Raw genomic sequence first — 7,818 nt, 5'->3', positions numbered from 1 at the left:
CCAGGTCGCCCGGAGGCGCCGGCGGCGGCTGCCTCGGCTGCCCCTCCCCGCGCTGGCTCCCTATGGGTCGCCACGTAGAAACCGAGGTTGTCCCAGGGTAGCCGCTCCATCACCATGCCGGCTCCCCAAGGACCCATTCGGTGGCAGAAGGGAGGACCTCTGCCAAATGTCCACCCTCTTCCCGCCCAATCAGCTGCCACCACCAGCTGCAGAAGACGCACTGCCCAATCCGGAGCCAGGACGCCCCCACAGGCCACCTCCCGTGCAGCTGTGGACAGTGAGTTTGCTGATTCCGGGCAGTGACCGAAGGCAGCCAGGACCCTCCCGCCAACCCTATCCGAACGTGGCCGCCCCGCAGGGCAGCCAGCACCTTCGGCTGGCCCCCCAACACCAGCAAGACCCCACGCCCGTCAGACATAACCATCCACTGGCATCCACCACTCCGGAGAACAGAAATAAAGACATTGCCCTATCATCGTCTCAGGATTAATGTCCCTGCTGTGAAAACAAACGTGGCGTCTTCCCGCCAACGTTTATTTTTGATAAATGCTATGACTTTGCCTTGACATTTCAGAAGCAGCGGGAGACCATTACCCGGTGACGATGTTCTATTCCACTGACATTATCTCTTAATTATAATATGCAAGTAACGCTGAAAAAAAGCGGCCCATAAATAGCTAATTTGGAGTTGCTGCATCCTGCCCTGTCGGGCAAAGCTGACCGATTCCATTCAGTCCTCGCAAATGAGGGAAGACAAATGGGTATCTGAGGGCCCATGCGGGTCCCGCCTCTCCGATGACAAAGCTCACAGGGTGGCGGGAGGTGGCGGGGAGGTGAGGATTTCAGGCATCAGCTGGGCTTCCACCCATCCCCAGGCCCCTCCCCTCCACCCCCATCCCCAAAATCAGAGGGCACTTCACCCCATCACCAATTAATAGCCGCCGACTCCGGGCCTGCAAAACGGTTTGCTGTTTAGAGCAGAGGGGATGGGTGGTGATTTTTTTTCGGGAACGTAATCCGGTCCAGGGGCAGGGAGGTGGAAGGGAGAGCCTCTGGAGGGGAAGCCATTTCACAGCTCCCCAGGGTCCTGGAGCAGAGGGAACACTCGCCAGGGTCAGAGGGGGCTTCGGGAGGGGGTCCTTGGGGACAGGGCAAATGGTGGCTTCAGAACGACACAAGAAAGAAACGTGGACACGCCTGTGGAAGTGGGGGGCAGCGGAGGGGCAGAGACTGGAGGGGCAACCGAAAGCCCTCCCCCATCTGGCTCCTCCCCTGCCCCCCCCGCTCAACGTCGCTTCTCAAATGCTGTGACTCAGGGACCGCTTTCAGGTGGCAGCAGAGCCAAACGAGGGGCTGCCGGGCTGTGGGACAATGTGGGGAGGGCACGCACTGCAGCGGGCTCCTCAGGACACGTGCCTACATCCGGGACAGCCCTCCTTCTAGATGTCTGTTCCGAGTTCAGGCTCAGGGCAGGGTTGCTGGCTCAAGGGCCACAAGGATGTGGCAGCATTTAGTGAGCGAAGCTGGTCCAGGCAGTGACCCGGGGACATGCGTCCCTTCTCAGAGCAGCAACCACCTAGGGAACTGCTGCCAGACAGGTGTGAGGGCCCAGTGTGGCCGGACCTTCTGATTTTACAAAGGTAGCCGAAAGGCAGATTTTTATATGAATACCCTTGATTTTTAAATATTGACCACTAATTTAGGATCCACCCCCCAAACACTATGGAAGCCAAAGTCAACATGTGTGGAGGCCACTAGCTTGCACCCTCTGGTCTGGCCCGCGGCCATTCCTTTCCCCTGGGAGATGACCCCACACAAGCCTGGACTCACCCTGCCCTGCGGCCATGGCCAGAGACAAGCCTGATGGCCCCTAACAACTGGCCCCAGGAGGTCTGCCCCTGAAGCTCCCTGGCCCTTTCTCTGCCTCGGACCCCTCTCTTTGTCCCCAGTGGTCCGCGCCGAACCAGCTCCACAAAGCCGCCCTATCCAGTGGCTACCTGGCTAGGTCAGGCCACGTCTCTGAGCCTCGGCTGCCCGGTCCGCATCAGGGGTGAAGGCCGGCACCCCCACTGAGGGCCGTGGAGAGCATGAAGGAGGACAGCGGGGGGCACTCGGCAGGCCCCGCGCACAGCAGCCTCTCAGTCCACAGGACAAAGATCATCGAAAGCAGAAAGAATAAAAGATCACCTCGGCGGGAGTGTCCGGGGCGGGGTTGTGGGGGGGGGAGCAGGGTGGCACTGTCCCCAGGGACACTGCGAGGGGTCAGCACAGGACACACACGGATCCGGGGCAGAAGACCTGGGCTCAAATCGCAGCCGCCTCACTGCGCCCGGTGCAGCTTTCAGCAGCTCACTCGGCCTGAGCCTCACCTTCCTCTCCCGCCGCGTGGGTGAACTGCCCCGTGTAGGATTTTTGTGGGGACGGAGACTTACGATCAGGCCAGCACTACGCACGTAAAAGGCACTGGGAGATGTTAGCGCCCTTTCAGAAACTCCCAGGGTCCTCGTTTGCCACGGCTCCCCGCGGACGCACCATGGAGGTGGGGTCCAAAGCCTCAGGCTTTAGATTTTCCCAGATGCGCGGCGCCTCCCTGCCACCTTCGTGTGAAGGGGTGTCGAACCAGCCCCGCTTCGAACCAGCCCCGCTTCGCCTGCTCTCCAGGCAAAGCTAATAGTGGCCTCCGCCCAAGGCCTGGCTCCGTTACTGACGTCACTGTGGGCAGCCTGGGGCAACCTGGCCTGAAACGGTCACTGTCACCAGATCTGCCTGCTGCCTCCTCCAGAGGGAGGGGCTCCGTCACCCCTGCCTGTCTGCCATGACAGCGTCTGCAGACTCGCTCTTCAGTCCACCCCGGGCCAACAAACCAGCAGCTCCATTTTCCTCTCGCACCCACTTGAGGAAGGAGACAGCCACCATGTCATTTAGAGTGGAAGCTCGGTAGGTCAGGGATTTGGGTCCGTTTTGTTCACTATCTCGGGCCAAGAACAGAGCCTGGCATGGCCTAGGCACTCAATAAATATTTGCTGAATGAATGAAGGAGAATCTGTCATTTACTGAGTGCTCGTTATGTGCCAGATACTGTGCTACGCTCCTGCAGTGCATTATTTCACTGAACTTCATCACATTCCAAGAGCTGGTTTGTATCAGTCAGGACAGCCCAGGTTATGCTGCAGTAACAAACAGTCCCCCAGATCTCAGCAGCTTAGACGAACAAAGGCTTATTTCTTGCTCATGCTGCACAAGTCAATGTGGGCTGTGCTCTGTGCGGTCCTTATTCTGGGACCCAAGCTCATCGAGCAGGCAACACCTCCATCATTGCCTGTCACCAGGGCAGAGGGAACAGGAGTTCTGAAGGTTCTCACCCCAGCACTTCGATGCTGTGGCCCAAGAAGCTATACAAGTGATACTCACTGGTCAGAATGAATCACATGATCCCACCCGACCACAACAGGGCCAGGAAGTCCCATCTTCCCACATGCCCAGAAGGTGGAGTCAGAAAGAGTTGGTGTACACACCACTAATGGCTACCACATTGGTATTTTTATTATCCCCATTCTTACAGGTGACGATGTTGAGGCTCAGAGAGGTTAAGTGACTTGCCCAAGGTCACACGGCTAGTAAACAGCAGATCCGGGATTTCCTACCCAGTTCTGTCTGACTCTAGAAACTAGTGTCTCAGCCATTGCCACTTATAAGCCACAAATGTATGACCTGCTTGGTCCTGTTTGTACGTGAGATAAACACATTCGGTGAACTAGGCTGGCGTCACCATAGACATCTACACTCAAATTCCACATTAACGAGCAAAGGAAGTGCTGCTCGGAAACCGAGAAAGTCCTGTCCGAGATTTTCGTTTGACCCACATAGTATTTTATTTAATTGGAATTTGTTGCCAATAATTAAAAATCAGTAGATTTCACAGTTTTTCACTATCTGCCTTTGAAAATTAAAAAAAAAATTGGAAGCCTTGGCAACAAGGGCCTGCATCCCCATAAAGCAGCCACCAGCACGACTAAAGGCAAAGCCAGGTTCTCGGGTGACAGAGAGGAGGCCTGGGCCGGGCGTGGAGGGGCTGCCGGCAGCCCAGGCCCCGACACGCAGAACACCGCTGACCCTGATCCGGGCCTGACGGCCTCGCTCTCAGGCTCTAACATATTTCCATCGCCGTCTTAACAATAATGGTGTCAATGCGCACCTTTAAAAGTGTTGAAAAAGCATCGCTTTCGGGGGAGGCAAAGGACCGGCCGTCCCCGCCCAAACCCACTGGCTCTGCAGCCCAGCTTTCGGCAGGGCACGCCGTCTCGCTGGAGCCCCGCTCAGGCGACCCGACCACTCAGCGAACAAATGCCTGGCCTTCCAGGCGTCCTCACAGCTGCCTGGCTCCGCGGGCATCTCAGCTCACCTCTGCGGTCTACACACGTCACTTAAAGAAGCTAGATTTACACGGGAAGGATAGCCACACAATGACCAAGGGCAAGTATGCCCATGCAGTTTGACAGCGACACCTCCTGGTGACATTCGGCATTACAGTTCAGCTCCAAGAGACCTTGTAAATACAGCAGGCCCTGGAATAACGTCATCTTGTTCAGTGTCACTTTGCTATAATGTCGATGACGCGGTGGGGACTTAACCCTTGTTTATATCAGTCAGCCTGTGGTAAAACTGGTTTCATTACACACTGTTTCCCTTAAAGCCACAGAACCTATCAGTGACATTAAGTGAGGATTTACTGCGCTTAAACTGTCCCGGATGTTAGAGTTTGTCCCAAAACTCCTTTGTGACGCATTTCAAAGTTTTCTCTAATGATTTTCAGCCTGAAGCGCATAAAATGTCCTTCTTTGCAATCCTCATGAGGACCTGTGAAATAATGAGGCAGGAATTAGGATTCCTGCCGGACACAGAGGGGTCAAAGTGACCTGCCCGAGGGACACAGTGTGCCCGGGCCTCTCCGGCAAACAGCCCTAGCTTCCACGCCCTGCCACTTGCCGGATCGCTGGGGCTGATATCATGGGAGAAACCACGTCCTTCCCTGAGACAGCCGTTGGTGCCCTAGCCGCAGACCACAGGGCTGAGCACACCACGACGCAGAGCCGCAGATGTCTCATCCGGAGTCTCCGTCCCCTAAAATGGAAGAAATTCCTGCGGCCCAGAGAAGAGCAGATGGGGTGGGTCACGGAAACAGACGGAACATCCCAGAGACCAGAAGAATGTTCCACAGTTCTGAAAAGCTGCCGCGGGCCCGGCCACCAGTGTAATGCCTTCCACACCGCCTCGCTCCAATCCATCTGCTGAGCTGTGTTCCCAGGGGAGTGGCAGGCCCATCGGTAACGGGAGCTGAGGAGGTAAACGAGGTCTAGTCTGCAGAAACCTGCCTGGCCAATGTCGCTCGCACTTCTGCACCTTCAAGCAGAAAACAGCTCCATCTTAAAGGGCCCCCTTCAGCCTCGGCCAAGACTTCTGGATGCTGTCAAGTCTGCAGTGGCTAAGGCTTCGTGGAAAATGTGCCATGAAATCTGGAAACGCTCGTGAGCCCAGGCTCCGTGATCCTGCCATTTGGCCTACACCCTCGGGAAAGACACGCCAGGCCCGGAATTCTCGGGAGCTGTCTCCTGAGACTTCAAAGAAAAAGTCAGAGACGGAGTCCCCACCAAAGCAGTGGACCTTGATCACGAATCCTGGCCGGCTCGCACCCACCTCTCTTGCCCTCTCTTGGAGTTCTGCTGTGGGTTTTGGAGAGCCGAGTACTATTTTTAGGAATGCTCATTCTTCCTCCTCTCCGTTCCTTCCCATTCTCAACCTCTCAGGAATGAGCCTGGCTGTCCCCTGCTGGGGCTCTCCCAGCGGGTGGGCACAGCCTGGTGTGCAGAGCCTCTTCCTAGAGCTGGCACTGCACCTGGGTGGGGAGGGGTCTTGCGATCTCCTTTCGTCTCCCAGACACCTCATGTTCTCCAGAATCAGGACTGGTCTGTACCTCTGGTTAGAAATGATGCTCCTTGAAGCGGGCTTCCCATTGCAATTCCAGAAGGAATCTGAGGAAGTAGGAGTGTCTGGGGGCAGCGACGGCCTGGTGAACTGGACAGTGAAGAGACGTGCAGAGCGATGGCTGGGCACGTGTGCCCTGGACCCCGCTGTCGGGGTTCAGATCTGGACCCTGACACTCCCCAGCCATAAAACCTCGGATGTTTACTCCGCGCCCCTGTGCCTCAGTTTCCTCATCTGTAAAATGAGGATGATGATAATAGCAGCACATAACCTGGGTTATGACGGGATAAAACTATGCATGGCACACAGTAGGCGCTGGATAAGTGCTTCGATGCTCTGTCTTAGGAGAGGAAGCCGGCACACCAGGGCCCAGCTCTGGCCTGACTGGCCGACAGTGGCCACATCTGAGATTTTATGTTTGTAGGGCGTCCAAAATCCTAGTCAGGGTCAGCCCGTCCAGGAGAGGCCAGAGGCAGCCACGTGGACCTTGCGTTGACCAGAACTCCACCATCAGGCTAAGGAGCCACCTCCAAGACAAGCTTGGAGGCACTGTCCTGGCGCCCGCCACCCAGACGGAAAGAATGGGAGTCACTGCCTGTCCCCATGGCGGCTCTGGCCCGACGCCGTTCGTTAAGATTTTCACAAGCCCATGACTTCGCACAGGTCTGTCGCAGGGCCCCGCACGTGTAAACTGTTAACTTGTTAACTGCAAACATGCACGGGAGCAGTTTGTGCAGCCCTGGCCCATCAATTTCCATTTTCTGCTTCTGATATTTCCAGAGCCTCAAAGCACAACGGCGGCTCCGCTCCCTGGAGGCCCAGGTGAACCCGGGCCTCGGTCCAGGCCCGCGGCGGAGGGCGCGCCCACAGCGCCCCCTGGTGGCCAGGCCTGCACCCTGGGGGCCGTGGGCGGGGCGTGGGCGGGGCTCTGGGCTCAAGCACAGGAGGCCGTGGGGGGAGGGGCGGCGGCGGCGGAGGCGGGGTCAGCCAGGTGGGCTCTGCGCGCTCTCCCGCTCAAGTCACAAGTCACACGCGCAGTTCCGCTGGTCCCCCGATCATTTGCTCAACACACAAGTATTTGGACGCACACCCGAGGAGCCAGGCGCTGATCCCGGAGCCGGGGACGCAGCGGGGAACCGCACAGACCTGGCGCCTGCCCTCGGGAGCTTAGAGTCTAAGGGGGGAGGCAGAGCGGGACCAAAGATCAAAGTGCGACGAGCAGGTACTCGGGGCCCTGAGAGGGAAAAGCAAGGCCATGCGACCTCTCCTAGAGGGGTCACTTGGCGAGAGGAGGGAGAGGCAAGGAACTTGCCTCAGTTTCCCTCCTGGTAAACGGTCCGATCCTCCTGCCTAGCCATCTCAGGGGTGCTGGGAGGGCCCCATGGCGAGAGCAGAAGAGGCTTCACAAGCCGCAGAGTCCCTCCCATTGGTCCCTCCGCATCCACACGGCCAAGCGGCGGTCACGTGCCTCCCCAACTGAAAATCCTCCGGCAGCTTCCGGGGCGGGCCCTGTAGACCGAGCCCCGACCCTACTCTGCAGCCTCCACCCTCTCTACACTCTCTACACTGCAGGCGCACCGCACTCGTTTGTGGTCTGCATGCTGCTACCTCAGGGCCTTTGCACACACAGTTCCTAAGGTGCTCTTTCCTCAATTCCTTCACATCCCTCAGGAATCAGCAAAATGGCACTTCTCAGAGGCCAGGTGTAGAAACGCTGGTCCCGGCAGCACCCCCTCCTCTCATGGTGTCACCTGGCTTTTCTTGCTTTCCTGGCACGCACCCCTCCTCTCTGCAGTGATCATGCTTATTCCCCTTCTTGCTCACTGTCTCCCGCAC

This window comes from Pteropus vampyrus, unplaced genomic scaffold, assembly GCF_000151845.1.
Source record: "Pteropus vampyrus isolate Shadow unplaced genomic scaffold, Pvam_2.0 Scaffold456, whole genome shotgun sequence".
NCBI lineage: Eukaryota > Metazoa > Chordata > Mammalia > Chiroptera > Pteropodidae > Pteropus > Pteropus vampyrus.
The sequence above is the reverse complement of the archived record's forward strand: the minus strand, read 5'-3'. Positions refer to the sequence as shown.